Genomic DNA, 22,612 nt, shown 5'->3' on the forward strand with positions numbered 1-22,612 from the left:
GCATAAGTCCCTGGCTAGGCCCTACCGCCTACACTCCTGGTGGATTCTTCCAGCTCTGCTTCTCCCCACTGGCCAACTCACCACAAAAAGTTCCCTCCCTCACTAAGTAGCCCTAGGTCAGGTGACCTCTGGCCAAGGCGGCAAAAGAAAAACCACACCTCCCTTCTAGAAGGTTCCAGCACATTCCAGGAGCTTCCCCACTCTACCTATGGGACAAAAAGGCGGGCTGGTGTCGCAACATTGTTGTGGGGTTCCAGCCAGCTCCTGGCAGCTAGGGTGCTACTATGAAAGACCACTCTGCAGTAGCAGGGGCCTGTGGCAGCCATCTTGGGAGAAGGGAGAACCTGCACTTTAACACTGATTGGCAATGAAAAGGCGCCCGGAGACCTAGTCCAACATAAAAATGAGGGTGGAAAAAATGAGGCACGATCAAAAAATGGAAGGGAGACCACCCTAGGGCTGACAGGTCCAACAGGTATAAACTGCACCAAAAAGTGTGATATAAGATGAACCGTGAAATATAATATGCAATACATTGTGCTCAATGACAGATTCATTGGAGAGCGCGAGATAGCACAGTTACTAGCACGTGCTATGTGATATGCGCCTTGGAGTGTAATATGCACAGGGCAGTGTTGTGTAACCTAACTAGTCTCTAAAGTTGTAATATAAAATATGTGCTGGGTAGTGTAACGTTGCATATGCACTGTGGCAAAGATATGGATCCCAGATTGTAATATGTATGGCATAGTGCTGTGCGTTATAACATAGGCATCGAGGAAGGCACGTTAGATGGGGCAATATAACCCGTGTGAAGGCATGTGTGGCATGACATATTCACGGGGTGGTGACACAGTGCACATGGGCTAGAGAGTGTCATAGCAATAGCATACGCACTAGCTGGTGGAATACAACACAGAGGTGTGTGGCACTTGGCGGGCACTGGTGGGTGTAACACAGCATTGGGCTCAGCCAGGAGCGCGCTGTGACTCTCAAGTGAGGTTCGTCTACTTTGCAGAGAGTAAAATAAAAAGTATTACACATCCGGCGGTGGATGTGTGTTTTATTAACCGTGAGGGGGGTTTCTTGCATAGTTTTGGTCGAATTTTTGTCGAATCCCCTTTGAATGGCTTGGTGTGCGTGTGTATTAAATGTGCCCGTCAATAGCTACTCATGTTTGTATAAATAAACGACAAGGGTGTCTACTTGGAGAGTACCCACCGGCAGGGGCGCTGGGATTAGGCACGGTAGGGCGTCAGACACGTCAGAGCTTCACTAGCGGTGTAAATACATTCCACGTGGATTCATTGTATGCATAGTCGCCTTTTAATGAATATCACGCAAATCGTCATGGTGATAGGTACATACGGCTTGTCCAGCATGTCCTAGATGTTTCTATAAATATATATTTTTAAAAAATATTAAAAAACAAAGGCCGGCCCCGGGGGATGGGGTCCCCGGGGCCATAAGTGGCCTGAGGAGGGGGGCAACGCAGCCCCCCTCCTAAAGAATAAAAAGAAAAAAAGGCCATGCCACCGGGGTTGGTGTCCCCGGGGCCGAATAAGGCCTTGGGAGTGGGGCCACTCGGCCCCCTTCCAAATTTTTGTTTTTCCAAAAAAAAAATAGGGGGCAGGCCCTGGGGGATGGGGTCCCCAGGGCCAATAAATTAGGAAAAAGAAGGGGGGCCACACAGCCCCCCATCTTAAAAAAATAAAATAAATAAAAGACCGGAATCGCGCCGGAGGCCACACACCCTCCTTGCAGCACTCTGCAAACGCGCCCCCTGGCCAGTTGTAAGTTGGGGAATTAATTACCCTTCAATACTGAGGGTCTCTGAGGGCCAACGCCCAACAGGTATCTCCAGTATGCGCAAGGGAGCTGCGTTGCAGACAGGTGTTCTGAGGCCACGCCCCTTTTTACACCTCTCTGCAACGCAGCTCTGTGGCGCTTACTGGAGGTACCTAGTGGGCTAGTTTGACCCTAGGGACCCTTAGGATTCAAGGGGACTTAATCTCTCAACTTAGAACGGTCACAGGGCGCGTTTACACAGTGGTGAAGGGAGGGGACTGGGCCTGAGGTGACGTGTGCAAACACGCCCTGTGGCGTGTTTTAAGTTGGGAAAATAATTCCCTTTCAATCCTGAGGGACCCTGGGGGCCAACTAGCCCACCAGATGCTTTCAGTAAGCGCCACTGCTCTGCGTTGCAGAGAGGTGGTGCAGGCTGTGCCCCTTTTTACACCTCTCTGCAATGGCGCTTACTGGACGTACCTAGTGGGTTATTTTGCCCCTAGGGACCCTCAGGATTCAAGGGGACTTAATTTCCCAACTTAAAATGGCCACAGGGCGTGTTTACACAGTGGGGAAGGAAGGGGGCAGGGCCTGAGGTGACATGTGCAAACACGCCCTGTGGCGCATTTTAAGAGGTAGTTTTAATCCCCCTGCCCTATTATATACTAGGGGCTTACAGAGGAGGTCATGCTAATCACAGGGGGACCCCAACGCATAATGTTCCCTAGTGTATGTAGGTGTTTTCACTGTATTCTGAGTGTCTTTTAACATAGCACTGGCTCTAGGACTGGTTAGTCAGACTCAGTTACCACCAGTATCCATCTGAAAAAGTTGATGGTGCAGGATGATTTTGCAACAAGGCTTCTTTCTGCTCTTCTGTTTGTTCTTTCTGCACGTTATTCTTTTTCCTGCACTTTTCTTCGTCTTTGAGGACTTCTGTTGCTTCTTCCTGCATTTCTTTTTCTTCTTTCTGTGCATTTTTTCTTCTTTATTCACATGTCCTATCTCTGTAGGCATAGTTAGAAATTAGCATTTAAAAAACCTTTGAAATTCACTGACAAAACCACAGGTTTCAAGCACGTTATAGTTAGAAATTAGCATTTAAAAAACCTTAGAAATTCACTGAAAAAAACATATGAGTGACTGTATAGGACTGTTGGTGAAAGAGTGGATGTGTATGTGGATCTTAGAATTACTGAATAGGTTGTTGTAACTGGTATTGGTATGTCCATTGTTTTGAAAATTATAGTTTCTATTTTTGAATGCGTGTATCAAAGGTTATATTGGGGTGAGAGGAGGTCTGCCACTCTATCACAAGGATGATGTCATCAGTGATGTCATTTGAGATGTCATCAGTGATGTCATCAGTGAAGTCACTGACCATGTCATGAATGACGTAATATGTGACATCATCAGCAGTGCATTGCGGGGGCACCAGTTATAGTTAGCTGAACTAACTATTACTGGGGAATTTCAATGGTTTTGTACGAGTGAAAAGTCCAGCTAACTATAACGCCCCTGAAACCTATGGTTTTTTCAGTGAATATATATATATTATATATATATATATATATATATATATATATATATATAAGGGCCTGCCAAAAACAAAGAGACACATTGGACCAGGAGCAGGTGTGAGAAAATAACTGTGCTGTGCAAAATAGGAGCAGCAGTATGTCGGCTCTGCTGGGATCTTGTATGTGAGAAGAGTGGCAACGCAGAAAGAGTACAGAGGAGCAGAGCAGCATTGTAGCTCCTTCATGTGAGGGAAGAGCAGGAGGGGAGAGAAGCACATTGGCGAGTGAGAGAGAGAGAGAGAGAGAGAGAGAGAGACATACACAAATGAACAGGTGGGGGGAGAGGCACACAAGGAAAGCTGAAATCACATGAACTCTCATTGTATGTTTTGCAAAAATAAAAAATTAGAAGCGACAGGACATGTAGCAACCCAATGAGGCCAGCACAAGCAAAGGAGGTTGCAACGTGATGAATAGGTACGTCAATAACAAAGGCACGAGCTGCAGAGGCCAGAAATTAGAAATAATAAAGGGAATGGTAGGAGAATGAGCACAAGTTCTATATGCACTTTGATGCACTATTGTAATTCAAAATCAAGATCTAAGCGACTATATATAGCCCAATGTTGTTGCATTGAGTGTCTCATCCAGGAATTGGTGTCAAAGATGCAACACAAGTATCTGGACCAGGTATACATTGGGTCAAAAAACACCAGTGCTCACACTCTATCCCTATTTGTCCCTCACAGGCTATGGGCACCCTCATTAGCCACTACTCCAGAGAGCAAGGGAAAAATTGAAGCTCAGGTTGGGTGCCGCACACCTTGAATCTTTGGTTGCTGGAACAGGTGGACCTTCTATAGCCATGGAAGTTGAAGGACACATCATGGATAAGATCCTTGTGATTGCCCGCGATGCTCTGGCCCACGAACATCCTGATGTGACCTTACACAGAGTTCTTAAGGGCCCTGGAGAGCATAAGGAAGAATTCTGCATGCTATGCAACAGGGCATACCAAACCCCCAACCAACATGAAACTAAATTGAAGCAACACAGGAAACTGCCTGACCCTACGTGATTACGTCATGGGGTCTGCGATAGTGTGCCTTGGTATTTGCTTGAGAAAATAAGCTTGAAATAAGCTTGATCAATGCAGTAAAAAAAAAGAAATGCAAATTCCACCTCTGAACCGCGTGGTCTCTGTAAAATGAAAAGACTTCTCCAGATTAAATATACAGTCAACAGCAGGGAAGTCAAAAGTTACATACAAAAAATAACAGTGACCATTAATATTCAGTCCTGGGTGCTGGGATACAAAACACTGGCATTCTCAGTATTCATGGACCAAGCTGACGAGCATAATCTGACTTTTTATATTACTGTTGACTTGTACTTCAAACACCTATTACAAACAAACATGAAGCGCAGCAGCCATGAAGTGAGCACCGTGCTGATAAAATAAAAGGTGCGCGGCCTCCTGATGTGGCTGTGATGGTGACACATGAAAGCGGGCGCGGTGCTGCACTTGTTTTAAGAGTTCAAAACAAACAAAACAAGAATTACAGCCCTGTTTATAGAAACAGAAGTCGGGGCTCAGAGCGAATTATATGATCGAGCGCTCATGTGTACTGCTCTTGGACAAAAGAAAAAGTAGTACCTTTCACAGTTGATAAAATGGGGCAAGTGGAAGGCTTCAAGCATTGGGGCGCCTCTCCATGGGAGTGAACAACTGATGAAAAGGAGGGACAAATAGGAAAGATTAACCACTTGAAAGCAAGGATTTTCAAAGCACACTGAAAGAAACAAATGAAAAGTAATCAGTGGGCTGTAAGCCCACAAAGTATATACAACATGTTTCAAAGAGACAACACAAGCACTGTGTAGGCTCAATCTAAAAAGGAATAACAAATAAGCCTGATGAAGAGTCCACTGGGTGTTATCAGTTTGTAGACTCATGCATGTGTTAAACATGTATGTGTGCACCAACAAAAGGATGCACGCCAGAGGCCACATCATTGCGTGGTTTCTTTTATGTTAATGGGGTCCTGCTTTGGTTTCCCAGTCCAGCCCTGGTGGGTTCTCAGGAGTTCAGCCAGTGTGGGAGGGATGCCATAAGTGTTCCCACTGCATGGATTGCCTGGAGCTGGTGGAGGATTGCTCCGGTGCAGGATGCCTATGCAGGTGGGGTGTCAAGTCAAGTGTTCTGAAGGTGTGGGAGAGATGACAGAAGCGTGCCCGCTACATGAATTGTCTGGAGCTGGCTGGAGAGGGGCGTCTGCTTTGGTGCAAGTTGCACATGCAGGTGGGGCCATTAGGTGTTCTACTGGAGTAGGAAGGACACCAGAAGGGTGCCCGCTTCATGGATTGCCTAACGCTGGGGCGAGGGGCTGCTCCTGGGCAGGATACCCATGCAGGTGGGGCCATCAGGTGTTCAGCCAGTGTGGGAGGAATGCCAGAAGAGTTCCCACACATGAATTGCCAGGAGCTTGTGGGGGGCTACTCTGGAGCAGGATGCCTGTGCAAGTGGGGCGAGGGGGTCTGCTATGGTGCAGGATTTGTTTTTTTTTAACAGAGATTTATATAGCGCAAACTTGACCTCCATTGGGTATCAGAGCGCTTTACATATCACCAGTTGCATTACATGAGGACACATTCATTTTTGTTAGGCACGGGGAGATTAAGTGATTTGCCCAGAATCACAGGATGTTCAGCGTCATTGCTGAGACTCAAACCCAGTTCCCCAGATTCAAGGTCGACTGCCCTAGCCGTTAGGCCAACTCCTCGGGCGGGGACCATCAGGTGTTCTGCTGGTGTGGAAAGGATGCCAGAAAGGTGCCTGCTGCATGGATTGCCTGAAGCAAGCTAGGGGGAGGGCTGCTCTGGTGGAGTATGCCCGTACAGTTGGGGCAGGTGGGTCTGCTATGGTGCAGGATGCCCATGCAGCTAGAGCAGGGACCGTCAGGTGTTCTGCCAGTGTGTGAGGGATGCCAGAAAGGTGTCCGCTGCATGGTTTGCCTGAAACTGACTGGGGGATCTGCTCTTGTGCAGGATGCCCATGCAGGTGGGGCAGGTGGGTCTGCTCTGGTGCAGGATGCCCATGTAGGTGGGGCAGGGGAGTCTGCTCCAATGCAGGTTGCCTGTGTAGGTGGTGTAGGGGAATCTGCTCTGGTGCAGGATGCCCGTGCAAGAGTGGCAGAGGGGCCTGCTCCAGTGCAGGTTGCCCATGTAGGTGGTGCAGGGGGGTCTGCTCTGGTGCAGGATGCCCATGTAGGTGGTGTATGGGGTCTGCTTCAGTGCATGATGCCCGTGCAGGTGGGGTGGGGGTACTTCTCCAGTGCAGGATGCCCGTGTAGGTGGTGTAAGGGGTTCTTCTCCAGTGCAGGATGCCAATGTAGGTGGTGTAAGGGGTTCTTCTCCAGTGCAGGATGCCCATGTAGGTGGTGTAAGGTGGTCTTCTCCAGTGCAGTATGTCTGTGTAGGTGGTATAAGGGGGTCTTCTCTAGTGCAGGATGCCTGTGTAGGTGGGGTGGGGGTGTGCTCCAGTGCAAGATGCCCATGTAGGTGGTGCAGGGGGTCTGCTCTGATGCAGGATGCCTGTGTAGGTGGTGCAGGGGGTCTGCTCTGATGCAGGATGCCTGTGTTGGTGGGGCAGGGGAGTCTGCTCTGATGCAGGATGCCCGTTCAGGTGAGGTGGTGGGTCTGCTCTGGTGCAGGATTCCCGTGCAGGTGGGGCTGAAGGGCGCAGGTATTTTGTCTGTGTGGGAGGGACCCCAGCACTCTTGATTTCACTTTCAATAGAATCCTATCACACTACTGTCCAAACTCTGCGTGCAAGAGGGAAATCTGGACACCAGCCAGCACTAGTGGAAACCAGGCGGTGCATTCTTTGAATTTGGTTTCTTTTTGATTATATCTGTTTTTGGAAGGAATGTTGAGTAGGTGTTCAGTATGAATGAGTGGCCCAGGGGGAGCAGGTGGCGTCCATCAGCACTCCTTTCTCTACATCAGAAATTTAGTCCCTCACCAAGAGCGAAAGTAGAACCCTGCAAGGGTGAGATGTAGAGTCCGGGGATATCTGGTGGGAGAGTCAAGAGGCCTTTCTATACACTGAACAGTGCCAGCCATTGGCTTATAGCAGAGCTTGGCCCTGGGGCTCGTTCTTTTACATGCTAAGCCCTGGGTTGGACCAGTTTGAATTGTTTGGTTTCATCAAGTTTGTGACTAGCTACCTTTAGAAAGTATGTCAGGAGAGGCTGCTGTTAATTGAAATAGAGCCCGTTTCATCAAGTAGCTGTCGGACCTGCTCCCCAGCCCTTCAATATAGCACGCCCCACAGTTACCTATGCTGAGGGCCAGTGGAATTACGCATTTCTACGGCCATGGCTTTTTCAACATAATTATTATTCCCCGCATTTGCCACTTAATCATTCATCTGCTGCATAATCTGCAGATTTTAACAAAAAAAGTGTATTTCTAGCTCAAACGTATCAAAAGTTACTTAAAACGCGGTCACGTGTTCGTACCTACAGCAAGACACTTCACAAAGGTTATCTGGTCAACTTTCAGTAGCTTAGTTCTGTATTTGGTTGTTAAACTGGTACTAACGAGGTGAAACCTTTACCCAAACAGTACCACCAAGTGTAGAACTCCATTAACAATCAAGTAGTACTATCAAAAAATGTGATGCACTGTGCCACCTAATTTACCTTGCTGCATTGTTTTGTCAACCCAGTCACAAAATGTGGTGTTCTCCTGACGCATAATTCCAGTGGTACTGCTCCTCGTAGGAGCCCAAGGGCCAGACCTTGGGCTGAGGGGGGAAGCGGAGATGACGTCAGGTACCTGGGGGCAGATCACAGACACATTGTACTCTACTGACCCCAGTGGTTTTTGTAATTCGCAATGGGTCGCAAGCCTAGACCTACCTCATGAATATTTAACGAGGTAGGTCTATTTGCAACCCACTGGGAATCGAAAAATGTCTACTTTGTAATTTATAAAAATGCACCCCAGGGTGTGTTTGCTTCCGGTACCTGTTCTACATGTAACGCTGCACCCTTGCGAGCAGCTGCCCCAGTGTTTTTCAGGAACGGACCTGAAAGTGCAAACACTTTACATCTCTGGTGATGGGCCTGGTGTTTGTGAATGAGATAAACCTAGGTCGGGGAGTACCAGCAGGTGTGACACTCGAACACAGACACCAACACACGTTGGGCACATATACAGGTTATTTGCAATACTTGAGGTCCAGAGGTGTAGCTTGGTCAGTAAGATTGGGGGGGAGGCTTCAGATTTCCCAACAATCACGCTGGCACATCATCGTTAAATACATGAACTGAGAAGCAGGACATGAGGGGGGCTTAAGGGGCAGTGAAAGGGCGAGTTGTGCGGATTATTAGGGGTACTTAAACAAAGGGCCTTATTTATGAAGGCCTGCGTCACGTTTGCTTCTTCGTTGCGTCACTTTAAATGATGCAGCAGCCGCGTACGTAAATAATGCGCCATATTGCACCATATTTATTAAGTGACTCGTCGTAAACCTCTGCGCTACATTGTATGTGCATCAGGTATAATATATGCAGGGTGGGCGTTCCCCCGCAAGAAAGGGTCATAGGAGTGGCGCAGTGAAATGTATAAGATTTCACTGCACCACTTATAGGACGCCAAGGCGTCAAAACCTTACGCCTGCCTCGTGGCAGGTGTAAGGGTGACGCAGGCCCTTTTACATGGGCTTGCCCCATGTGAAAGGAACAGTGCTGGAGTTGCATCACGCTTTTGTCACATCTCCAGCAATGAGTCAGTTTTGCACCAACAGATACGTCAGTAGTACTGACGTATCTTTCATTCCTTGCGACAAAAAAAATAACAGTGACCATTAATATTCAGTCCTGGCGGCTGGGATACAAAACACTGGCATTCTCAGCATTTATGGACCAAGCTGACGAGCATAATCTGACTTTTTATATTACTGTTGACTTCTACTTCAAACCTATTAAAAACCTATTACAAACTAACATGAAGTGCAGCAGCCATGAAGTGGGCGCCCTGCTGATAAAATAAAAGATGCCCAGCCTCTGGTTGTGGCTGTGATGGTGACACATGGAAGGCTGCGCCGTGCTGCGCTCGTTTTAAGAGTTCAAAACAAACAAAACAAGAACTACAGCCCTGTTTATAGAAACAGAAGTCAGGGCTCAGAGCGACTTATATGATTGAGCACTCATGTGTACTGCTCTTGGACAAAAGAAAAAATAGCACTTTTCACAGTTGCTAAAATGGGGCAAGTGGAAGCCTATAAGTATTGGGACGCCTCTCCATGGGATTGAACAACTGATGAAAAGGAGGGACAAATAGGAAAGATTAAACACTTGGAAGCAAGGATTTTTAAAGCACACTGAAAGAAACAAATGAAAAGCAATGGGTAGGATGTAAGCCCACAAAGTATATACAACATGTCTCAAAGAGACAACACAAGCGCTGTCTAGGCTCGACCTGAAAAGGAATAACAAATAAGCCTGATGACGAGTCCACTGGGCGTGCATCCTTTTGTAGGTGCTCGTCAGAGGCCACATCATTTCATGTTTTTTTTAAATGTTAATGGGGTACTGCTTTGGTTTCCAAGTCCAGCCCAGGTGGGTCCTGAGGAGTTCAGCAAGTGTGGGAGGAATACCAGGAGGATTACCACTGCATGGATTGCCTGAAGCTGGCGGGGGATTGCTCCGATGCAGGATGCCCATGCAGGTGGGTGGCAGGAATTCTGCTGGTGTGGGAGGGATGCCAGAAGGTTGTCCGCTGCATGGATTGGCTGGAGCTGGCGGGAGAGGGGCGTCTTCTTCGGTGCAGGATGCTCATGCAAGTGGGGTCATTAGGTGTTCCGCTGGTATGGGAGGGACACCAGAAGGGTGCTCGCTTCATGGATTGCCTGAAGCTGGGGGCGAGGGGGTGCTCCAGGGAAGGATACTCATGCAGGTGGAGCAATCAGGTGTTCAGCCAGTGTGACAGGGATACCAGAAGAGTGCCTGCTTCATGGATTGCCTGGCGCTGGTGGGAGGCTGCCCTAAAGTAGGATGCCCGTGCATGTGGGACATGGAGGTTAGCTATGGTTCAGGGTGCCCGTGCAGGTGGGACGGGGGGCCGTCAGGTGTTCAGCCAGTGTGGGAGGGATGCCAGATGGGTGCCTGCTGCACGGATTACCTTGAAGCTGGCTGGGGGGCTGTGCAGGATGCCCGTACAGTTGGGGTGAGGGTCTGCTATGGTGCAGGATGCCCGTACAGGTGGGGTGAGGGTCTGCTATGGTGCAGGATGCCCATGCAGGTAGAGCGGGGGCCGTCAGGTGTTCTGCCAGTGTGGGAGGGATGCCAGATGTGTGCCTGCTGCAAAGATTCCCTGAAGCTAGCTGGGGGGGGCTTGACAGGATAACCTGAAGCTAGCTGGCTGGGGGGCCGTCAGGTGTTCAGCCAGTGTGGGAGGGATGCCAGATGGGTGCCTGCTGCACGGATTACCTTGAAGCTGGCTGGGGGGCTGTGCAGGATGCCCGTACAGTTGGGGTGAGGGTCTGCTATGGTGCAGGATGCCCGTACAGGTGAGGTGTGGGTCTGCTAGGGTGCAGGATGCCCATGCAGGTGGGGTGGGGGCCATCAAGTGTTCTGCCAGTGTGGGAGGGATGCCAGATGGCTACCCACACATGGATTGCCTGGAGTTCGTGGGGCTACTCTGGAGCAGGATGCCAGTGCAAGTGGGGCCAGGGGGTCTGCTATGGTGTAGGATGCACATGCAAGTGGGACGGGGCACCATCAGGTGTTCTGCTGGTGAGTGAGGGATGCCAGAAAGGTGCCCGCTGCATGGTTTGCCTAAAACTGACTGGGGGAGTCTGCTCTGATGCAGGATGCCCGTGCAGGTGGGGCAGTGGGGTCTGCTCTGGTGCAGGATGTCCGTGTAGGTGGGGCAGGGGGGTCTGCTCCGGTGCAGGATGCCTGTGTAGGTGGGGCAGGGGGGTCTGCTCCGGTGCATGATGCCTGTGTAGGTGGGGCAGGGGGGTCTGCTCTGGTGCAGGATGTCTGTGTAGGTGGGGCAGGGGGGTCTGCTCCGGTGCAGGATGCCTGTGTAGGTGGGCAGGGGGGTCTGCTCTGGTGCAGGATGCCTGTGTAGGTGGGGCAGGGGGGTCTGCTCCAGTGCAGGATGCCTGTGTAGGTGGGGCAGGGGGCCTGCTCTGGTGCAGGATGCCTGTTTAAGTGGGGCAGGGGGGTCTGCTCTGGTGCAGGATGCCCATGCAGGTGGGGCAGGGGGGTCAGCTCTGGTGCAGGATGTCCGTGTAGGTGGGGCAGGGGGGTCTGCTCCGGTCCAGGATGCCTGTGTAGGTGGGGCAGGGGGGTCTGCTCTGATGCAGGATGCCTGTTTAAGTGGGGCAGGGGGGTCTGCTCTGGTGCAGGATGCCCATGCAGGTGGGGCAGGGAGGTCTGCTCTGGTGCAGGATGTCCATGTAGGTGGGGCTGCTCCGGTGCAGGATGCCTGTGTAGGTGGGGCAGGGGGGTCTGCTCCGGTGCAGGATGCCTGTGTAGGTGGGGCAGGGGGGTCTGCTCCAGTGCAGGATGCCTGTGTAGGTGGGGCAGGGGGGCTTGCTCTGGTGCAGGATGCCTGTTTAAGTGGGGCAGGGGGGTCTGCTCTGGTGCAGGACCCATGTAGGTGGTGCAGGGGGGTCTTCTCCAGTGCAGTATGCCTGTGTAGGTGGGGCAGGAGGGTTTGCTCTTGTGCAGGTTGCCTGTGTAGGTGGTGCAGATGGAGCCTTCTTCAGTGCAGGATGTCCGTGCAGGTGGGGCAGGGGGGTCTGCTCCAGCACAGGATGCCCGTGCAGGTGGGGCAGGGGGGGTCTGCTCTGGTGCAGGATGCCTGTGTAGGTGGGCAGGGAGGCCTGCTCTGGTGCAGGATGCCTGTTTAAGTGGGGCAGGGGGGTCTGCTCTGGTGCAGGATGTCCGTGTAGGTGGGGCAGGGGGGTCTGCTCCGGTGCAGGATGCCTGTGTAGGTGGGGCAGGGGGTATGCTCCAGTGCAGGATGCCTGTGTAGGTGGGGCAGGGGGGTCTGCTCTGGTGCAGGATGTCCGTGTAGGTGGTGCAGGGGGTCTGCTCTGGTGCAGGATGCCTGTGTAGGTGGGGCAGGGGGGTCTGCTCCGGTGCATGATGCCTGTGTAGGTGGGGCAGGGGGTATGCTCCAGTGCAGGATGCCTGTGTAGGTGGGGCAGGGGGGTCTGCTCTGGTGCAGGATGTCTGTGTAGGTGGGGCAGGGGGGCCTGCTCTGGTGCAGGATGCCTGTTTAAGTGGGGCAGGGGGGTCTGCTCTGGTGCAAGATGCCCATGCAGGTGGGGCAGGGGGGTCAGCTCTGGTGCAGGATGTCCGTGTAGGTGGGGCAGGGGGGTCTGCTCCGGTCCAGGATGCCTGTGTAGGTGGGGCAGGGGGGTCTGCTCTGGTGCAGGATGCCTGTGTAGGTGGTGCAGGGGGGTCTGCTCTGGTGCAGGATGTCCATGTAGGTGGGGCTGCTCTGGTGCAGGATGCCTGTGTAGGTGGGGCAGGGGGGTCTGCTCCAGTGCAGGATGCCTGTGCAGGTGGGGCAGGGGGGGTCTGCTCTGGTGCAGGATGCCTGTGTAGGTGGGCAGGGAGGCCTGCTCTGGTGCAGGATGCCTGTTTAAGTGGGGCAGGGGGGTCTGCTCTGGTGCAGGACCCATGTAGGTGGAGCAGGGGGTCTTCTCCAGTGCAGGATGTCCGTGCAGGTGGGGCAGGGGGGTCCGCTCTGGTGCAGGTTGCCCGTGCTGGTGGGGCTGCCTGGCGCAGGTGTTTTGCCAGTGTGGCAGAGACCCCAGCACTCTTGATTTTACTTTTGATAGAATCCAAGCACGTTACCGTCTCAACTCTGCGTGCAAGAGGGAAATCTGGACACCAGCCAGCACTAGTAGAAACCAGGGGGTGCATTCTTCGAATTTGGTTTCTTTTTGATTATATCTGATTTTGGAAGGAATGTTGAGTAGGTGTTCAGTATGAATGGGTGGCCCTGGGGTAGCAGGTGGCGTCCATCAGCACTCCTTTCTCTGCATCAGACATTTAGTCCCTCACCAAGAGCGAAAGTAGAACCCTGCAAGGGTGAGATGTAGAGTCCGGGGATGTCTGGTGGGAGAGTCAAGAGGCCTTTGTATATACTTAGTAGTGCCAGCCATGGGCTTATAGCAGAGCTTGGCCCTGTGTCTCGTCCGTTAACAAGCTAAGCCCTGGGTTGGACCAGTTTGAATTGTTTGGTTTCATCAAGTTTGTGACTAGGTTCCTTTGGAAGGTATGTCAGGAGAGGCTGCTGTTAATTAAAACACTCCCACCTTAATCAAGGAGCTGTCGGGCCTGCTCCACAGGCCCTCAACATAGCACGTCCCACAGTTACATATGCTGAGGGCCAGTGGAATTACGCATTTCTATGTTTGTTGCATTTTTGCGCATAATTATGGTTCCCCGCATTTGCCACTTAAACCTTCATCTGCTGCATAATCTACAGATTTTAACAAAAAAAAATTATTTCTAGCTCAAACGTATCAAAAGTTACTAAAAACGTGGTGACGTGTTCGTACGCAGTGCAAGACACTTCACAGAGGATATCTGGTCAACATTCAGTAGCTTAGATCTGTATTCGGTTGTTAAACTGGTACTAACGAGGTGAAACCTTCACCCAAACAGTACCACCAAGTGTAGAAATCCCTTAACAATCAAGTAGTACTATCAAAAAATGTGATGCCAACCCCCTCACAACATGTGGTGTTCTCCTGTCGCATAATTCCAGTGGTACTGCTCCTCGTAGGAGCCCAAGGGCCAGACCTTGGGCTGAGGGGGGAAGCGGAGATGACGTCAGGTACCTGGGGGCAGATAACAGACATGGTAGTCTGCTGACCCCAGCAGGCCACCGTCCCTGTGATTTTTGTAATTCTCAATAGTTCACAAGCCGAGACCTACCGCATGAATATTAATGAGGTAGGTCTATTTGCAAACCACTGGGAATCGAAACATTTCTGAAACACGCATTTGTACATTGCTGTTTGCGATGAATCGCTACAATTCACTACTAGGTCATCGCAAACCCTAGGATACTGTACATGTGACCCATTGTTACTAAATAAACCGACCTCATGTAAACTTGAGAGGAAGAAATCCGCTGCCGTAAAAAACAGTTTTTTTGGAACAGTGCGCCTCCGTCTTCTATTTACAAAGGGGGGAGACTACAGGTAGGTGTCCAAGCCAAGAAGGGCAGGCACATTTGATGTCATGCCACGTGAGGACTGCTTTGTAATTTGTAAAAATGCACCCCAGGGTGTGTTTGCTTCCGGTGCCTGTTCTACACGTAACGCTGCCCCCTTGCGAGCAGCTGCCCCCGTGTTTTTCAGGAACCGACCTGAAAGTGCAAACCCTTTACATCTCCGGTGATGGGACCGGTGTTTGTGAATTAGATAAACCTAGGTCGGGGAGCACCAGCAGGTGTGCCACACGAACACAGACACCAACACACATTGGGCACAACATACATGTTCTTTGCAATACTTGAGGTCCAGAGGTGAAGCTTGGCCAGTGAGATTGGGTGGGGGGGGCTTCAGATTTCCCAACAATCACACTGGCATATCATTCTAAGAAACATGAACTGAGAAGCAGGACATGAGGGGGGCTTAAGGGGCAGTGAAAGGGCGAGTACTGCGTATTATTAGGGGTACTTAAAACAAAAGGCCTTATTTATGAAGGCCTGCGTCCCTTTTGCGTCACTTTAAAGGATGCAGCGGCCGCGTACGTAAATAATGCGCCATATTGCACCATATTTACGAAGTGACGCATCTTAAACCCCTGCGCTACATTGTACCTGCGTCAGGTACAATATATGCAGGGTGGGCGTTCCCCCGCAAGAAAGGGTCATAGGAGAGGCACAGTGAAATGTACAATATTTCACTGCGCCACTTCCAGGATGCCAAAGCGTCAAAACCTTACACCTGCCTCATGGCAGGCGTAAGGGTGACGCAGGCCCTTTTACATGGGCTTGCCCCATGTGAAAGGAACAGTGCTGGAGTTGCGTCACGCTTCCGTCACTGCTCCAGCAATGCGTCAGTAGTACTGACGTATCTGTCATTTCTTGCGACATGAGGCGTCATACAGTAAATGTGACGCATCGATGGTGTCGCAAGGAGTCGCACTGAGAAGTGTTGCATCGCTGCTTTCATGCAGCGATGCAACACTTCTCACAAATGAGGCCCAAAATATTTAGTAAAATATCCAACCTTTTTTAAGAACTTCGAAACAGAAAGGAGAGAGTGTGTGTATGCGATTTGTTCTGTGTGTGCATCTAAAAATTCCTATTGAAATCCGACTGACGCCTCACCATACCGACTGAAACCATCTGTACCCCACTACCTACTAGAGACTCCATTTATTAGGGGGGTGTAACCCCCCAAACTGCCCCCCTGAAGCTCCTCCCCTGTGGAAGTCTGCCAAACACTTTTTTAAAGAAAGTGAGCTTTCTAATCCTCAGATATAGGATATCACCGGGGAATCACAAGTGGTGGCCGGAGCACGTCACACTTCAGATCTAGAGACCCGGGATAGGCTCTTATCCGTGTGGTGTGGGCGGGGCCAACATTTTACTTCAGAGAAACCACTCCGCACGCATGCGCTACTATTCTCTAATTACGCTCTGGTGTAAAACCCTTGTTTCTGTAATGCAGTCTGTAGTGATCCACACATGCATATGTCTGCGTACAGCACATCCTTTTGGAGATGCTCCTGCAAGAATTAAACAAGCATTGGCAAAGCCAATAGGTTTCGCCTTAGAGAGCTGTTGGTTGTACAGCATAAAATGAGATGTTGTCCAGCTTGAAATAAGTAGTAAACAATTATTGGCAACGCCAGTGGGTCTCGCCATTGAAAGATATTGGACTTGACACTGCTTTTTTCATCTTGTCAATGGCTGTGCTGAATGCTTATGCATCTGTAGAAGCTATCTTTAATTGCATTTACATATGCTTTATGAAAAGACATTACAAATTGATAGTTGCAGAGGGTCACACATTTGCAGCAGCCATAGAGAAGCGGCATAGGTACACCCTTGTTAAAATTATGCGTAGTAAGCATGATCTGCTTTAGCCACCGAAATATTTTTTTAAGTGAACGTGAAGCCGAACTATTGCAAACAGCAGCTTTTTAAACAGAATTGAATAGTTAAATGCATAATGACTGGACAGAAACCTCTGCAGCATTTCAAATATTATTTAAACACACAGAACTCAAAGATGCTGCCAGAAAGGGCACTTGAACCAACAGCTACAGATTATAATGCAACCTGAACATGTTGCCTTAAATCATTCAGCTAATGTGACTAGGAAAAGTAAGTGCACAGATTCTGTGGTTCACAACAGAAGTTATGAGCACAAACTGCAGCACAACGGATGCAAGTAAAAGCAGCATGGCCATAATATGGTGCTTAAGGCACAATCCCAAAGGAGTTATCAGAGAATGTGATATCATTATAGCTGTGTTTTTAATCCACAATAAGAATTATATTGGGAAGGGAAAATGAGCCACTGTGAATGAAATAGACCCTAAACAGAATTTAATCAGTCAATGCAGATTTAATAAAGGAACCTTTCACAACATTTCAAATATTTAAAAAAAACATAAACCCAAACATGTTTCTTGACATAGGATTAGAACCCACGCTTATAGAGTGCACAGCGATCTGAATATAAGACCGTGGACCAGTGGCCTATCTTTGTTATGAAATATAAGGACACCGTTCCTCTTGGTAACATTTCATTTGACGCCTGAAGATTTACTGAAGAAAGGGTGGAGTCGCATGGGCAGCCATACATCTCGCCAGGGAGCTCATATATATAAAGAGTGCCCACCAAACATAGGGGCACAGCAGAGCATGTGTGAGAAAATAGCCGTGCATCGCCAAGAAGGCTGGAGCGTGGGGTGGAGCGCATGGGCAGCCATACATCTCGCCGGCGCTATCTCAATCAACAACTTAGGAGCAATACAGACTTGGGGTACCCATCGCTCAACTAAGATCATTAGAGCGTCTCAATCAAATCCTTAAAAGGGATAAAGGATTAGCAAGAGAAAAGAGGGTTGTATAATCCTTGGACTAGGGGAAAAGAAAAAAAAAAAAAAAAAAAAAACCCTAGCTCCATCTCAACAAGTTCCAAAACTCCCACTTCTTCATGTTTCCTGCCCTTGAGAGGTCTAACCTCGATGTTTTTAATAGAGAGGACAGCCAGTCTTGGTGCGTAGGTGGTAGCGTGTCCTTTCGTTTGATGCAGATCTCTCGCCTGGCAAGCAAAATGGCATAAAATAGGATTTTCTCAGGTGCCCTTTCTAGGTCGTTTGTAAGGCCAAACACCAGCATAGGCAAGTTAACAATAATGTGTGACCCCAGAACTCTAGAAAGTGTATTATTAACTGCTTGCCAGAAGCCAACAAGGGCGGGACAATGAAGAAATATGTGGATGTCAGAAGCTTCTGTTGTCCCGCACTTTGCACAGCATACTGGTGGCCCATTTGAAAATTTAGTTAGCCTCAGTGGAGAGTAATAGGCTCTGTGTATTGTAAACAGATGATTCCTTCGAAGCCAAGCTGGTTTTACGATGTCATACAGCATTTTGCAGGATTTTAACCATAATGACTGAAGGTCGTGCCGTGGGATGCTGCTCTCCCAGAGAGAGATGGGTAGTAGGAATTCGCCATCCTGCCCTTCCATAATAGAGCGGTACCAAATCGCCACCTCTTTCTTTGCTGGAGGATTATGTATGACCAGATGTTCAAATTGATTTGTACCACCCATTAGATGTTTATTACGGGAAAGTTGAACGGCATTAGCCCAGCTAGTTAGTTGAAGGTATTTAAATCTAGAGAGGGAAGGGCCGACCACATCTCTAAGGGCCTCCCAGGGGACCAGGGTACCCTCCACAAAAAGGTCACCCCATCTCTCGATGCCAGCCACCCTGAGGGGAGTTGATAAACTATCCAACAAACACTCCGGAGTCCCAGGGGAGTTCCAGATTGGGGCTAATCCTGAATAGTATCCCAGTTTTAATGAAGCTCTAAGGCCAGCCCATGATTTAGCCAGCCCCTGTAACACCTTCAGCCTGACTTTTTTGAAAAATTTTGCATTGCCGTATTTGTATAGGTAAGCTTGCTCAGATATACCCGAACCTCTCAACATGGCCAAAAACATAGCCCCGACACCCTCACTGCTGGGAGTTTTTAGCAACATACGTGAGTAGGAAAGTTGAAAGGCCCAGGCATACAACTGTATATCAGGGCCTGCTAAACCTCCCTTTTCTCTTCGCCTTCTGATTTTTTTCCACGCTATCCTAGACTGTCGAGAAGCCCAAACAAAGGTATTTAAATCACTCTGGAGCTTTCCCAAAGCTCTCATGTCAAAGTGTAACGGGATAGCACCAAAAAGAAAAGTAAATCTAGGCATAATGGACATCTTAATAAGATTGACTCGCCCGAGTATTGAGAGCGGTAAAAGAGCCCAAGACTTCATTAGTTTACGAGTTTCTCTAGCTATTAGCATTAAGTTATAGGTGGATATCTTATCAAGCTCCTGGAGGATATAGATTCCCAGATATCTCATGCTAGTCTTCAAAGGAGGGAGCTGTTGATGAACCTGCATATTCCAGGCCATGATTTCAGTCTTGGAGGTATTGATCTTATACCCAGAGACTGCGCCGAATTCCAGTGCCAGCTTCATAACTGCGGGGTAAGCGGTGTTCAAATCCGATGTAAATATAAGCACATCGTCAGCATAGAGAGCCACCTTTTTTTCCCATTCCCCATATCTGAAGGATGATACTCTGAGATCGTCTCTCAGTAGTTGGGCGAAAGGTTCGATATACAGATTAAATAATAAAGGGGAAAGGGGACAACCCTGGCGCGTACCTCTGGAAATCTCAAAGGATTCTACAAGGAAGCCGTTTATAAGTAAGTTGGCCGAAGGATTGCTGTACATAAGGGCAACAGCCCGCCTAAACTTCTTTCCAACCATGAACTTGGCCAGGACCTCCGACAGGAACACCCAGTTAACCCTGTCGAAGGCCTTAGCGGCGTCGAGAGTCAAAACAGCGAGTGGAAGAGAATAAGCTGAGGCTAGGTCTACAGCCCCAATCAAATCATGGGTCAATTCTGAGAGATGACGCCCTGGTATAAAGCCCTTTTGATTCTGATGCAATAGACCTCCGACCTCCCTACTAAGCCTTTTAGCCAGAATGGAAGTAAAGATTTTATAGTCAACGTTTAATATGGAGATGGGCCTATAAGATTCACAGCTCGTGGGAGACTTCCCCTGTTTTAATATTAAGGTTATGGTTGCTTTATTCCAAGAAGGAGGAGGAATCAGGCCATCTAGAAGGACTTGATTAAACAGAATTGTCAAAATCGGAGCGACCTCCTTAACAAGAGCTCTATATAATTCAGTGGGGAGACCATCAGGGCCGGCTGCCTTGCCCATTTTTGATCTCATTATTTCACAGTGGACCTCCTCTTGAGTGATCGGGAGGTCTAAGGCAGCTTGTTGTCCCGAGGTAAGCACAGGGAGATTTAACTTGCTTAACCAAGATTGGATCCTCAAACGATCTGAGTCACCATCCTCGCTGTAGATTCCCTGAAAGAAAGAATGGAACGCCCCTCTAATTTCGTCATCCGAGGTGTAAGCCAAACCATCCTTAATAACCATGCTGAAATTATTTCGTGCCCGATCTGATTTTGTTTTCCAGGCGAGTAGTTTGCCTGCCCCTTCGCCATATTCAAAATGGGCTAATTTACTAGCCTCCCATCTTTGCATTAAACGTGAGCTCAGCATACTATCTAGCTGGGCCTTAAGATCCTTAAGCTTGATATGGTTCTCAGTAGGTAAACTCGAGTTATGAAGATCGAGTGAAAGCTGAATAGCCTTAATATTACGTTCTAGCTCGAATATTTCTTCCTTATATTTTCTATTCTTGTGAATCATGATGCTAGTAATAATACCCCTCAGAAAGGCCTTGAAAGACTTCCACACATTAACCACGGATGAGGTCCCCATATTTCTAGCCATAACATTTTCAGACTCTCTCCGAAGTGAGAGTAAAGTATCTTCCGAGGCCAAAAGTGAGCGGTCCATCGACCAATTCCTGGGCAGAAGATCCGCCACTATTTCTATGGACATGCATACGGCAGAGTGGTCTGAAAGGTGGGCGGGAAGATAGAAGATGGTTTTAATTAGTTTATGTAGAGCAAAACTGGCTAGTATAAGGTCAATCCTAGATTTATGTTTGTATTTGTGGTTAGAAAAGGAGTATTCACGTTGACGGGGAAACCTAAGCCTCCATGTATCCACAAGGCCCAGATCTTTCATAACTCCCATTAGACAGGCTCTAGTTCTAGGAGAGGGCAATACACGACTTTTTCTAGATTTATCAATTAAGGGATCTAAGACTATATTAAAGTCGCCAGCCAATATGACTGGTTCAGGGAAGTCCAGCAAAGCCGAAACTAAGTTTTTGAAGGGGGAAGGATCATCTAGGTTGGGACCATAATATCCGGCAATCGTTGCTCTCAAACCCGGCAGCTGAAGATCTGCAATGGCCCACCTGCCACCTGGGTCCACTGTTGAGGATCTGAGAACAGCCCTTGCAGATTTTTTAACAAGGATCGCCACCCCTCGCGTATTGACTGCCTGTGTGGTGCTAACCACAAAGTCGACCCAGCTTAGTTTTTTGACTAAAGCTAATAGTTCGTGTTGGGTCAAATGTGTCTCCTGCAAGACAATGATCTGTGCGCTATTATCGCGCAAATATTGAAGAATCCTATGCTTTCTAGGATTGGTACGCAGACCATTGACATTCCAGGAGAAAACCTGAATCAAAGTCATAAGCAATCTATTAGGGGCGGGAACAAAAGACCCCCGCCCAAATGGTCCAAGGAAACGGCTGAATAGACAGAAATATATAGGTATGCATTTTCCTCTGTCAAATTCGTTAGAATTGCCCCATAAAAGAAAAAACAGGTTGTAGCTGGAAATAAGGACGTTTTTTTTTTACCCCATTGCAACACCCTCGTGCACCCACCCCTAGTAAAAACCCCCACCCCAAACCCCCGGAGGTCGGCGATCCCCCTGCCTCCCTTACCACCCCTGAGAACCCCCCCCCCCCCAAGTGTCTGGAATATATCCAGAGTTCGGCACCTAGCCGTGTATGGCCCTTAGTAACTTTAAGTATAGTGGATAGTAGAGTTAGTTATATATATTATTTATTTATTTATTTATTTATTCCTTTTATTATTTATATGTATATTTTTCTCTTCCTTTTCCTTCTTCTTTCCCCCTCGGAAAAAATACTAGCCAGGTAATTATAATTCAGACCGATCATTTTTTAGCTAGATCTTTCAAGAGTATATCCGCTTCCGAAGCTGAGCTCACATTATGCATTTTATTATTGAACATAATTCTCAAAGATGCAGGAAATTTCAGCTGAGCAGTCGCGCCCAGTCTTCGGAAGTCTTCTAGCCTTTTCCCTAGCTCCCATTACCTTTCGAGAGTGGTTCTAGAGAGATCAGATCTTATTTGGAAATTACAGCCACTTGCCGATAAAGACTTTTGCTTAAGTGCAGATGAAAGAATTTGCTCTTTAAGAGCATATATATGGAAATTAATTAAAATCTTTCTGGGTTTCGGCCTCTGTAAGTTTCTCCGAAAAGTATCTCGATGTATGCGCTGAATATCCTTAAGCAAAAGTTCTTCTGAGATCTCTAAATGCAGGGCTTCTCTTAGCAAGGCAACGATGAAACCTTTGAGATCGCTACCCTCCTTATCCTCTGGAACATTCAAAACCCGAAGATTGTTTCTCCTTGCATTATTCTCCAAAGTCTCTAAGCGGTCAGATAGTACAGTCTCACTCAGTTGCAGAGACTTTATTTTGGTTTCAGCGGAATCTAGGTTGGCCTGCAGATTAGTGACATTGTCCTCTAGTTGGGATGTTCTTGTATCTAATAGGTCTACTTTAGAACCGAGGGTCTCGCAAAGAGATCTGATCTCTGCCTGATTTGTTGCTGAGGCTTGGAAGCCCATTTTTATATCGTGAGATAGGGCTCTAAGCATCTCCCCCACAGTATGATCCGAATGATCCCCGAGTGCCTGTGCCTGATGGCTTTCATGTATTCCTGGTAGGCTGCTCTCAGAGAGGCAAGGGGAGTCATGCTCACTAGGTCCAGCTTGGGTCAGTGCTGGCACTTGGATGTCCAAAATATTTGGGGTTACCAAAA

This window comes from Triturus cristatus, chromosome 7, assembly GCF_964204655.1.
Source record: "Triturus cristatus chromosome 7, aTriCri1.1, whole genome shotgun sequence".
Taxonomy (NCBI): Eukaryota; Metazoa; Chordata; class Amphibia; order Caudata; family Salamandridae; genus Triturus; species Triturus cristatus.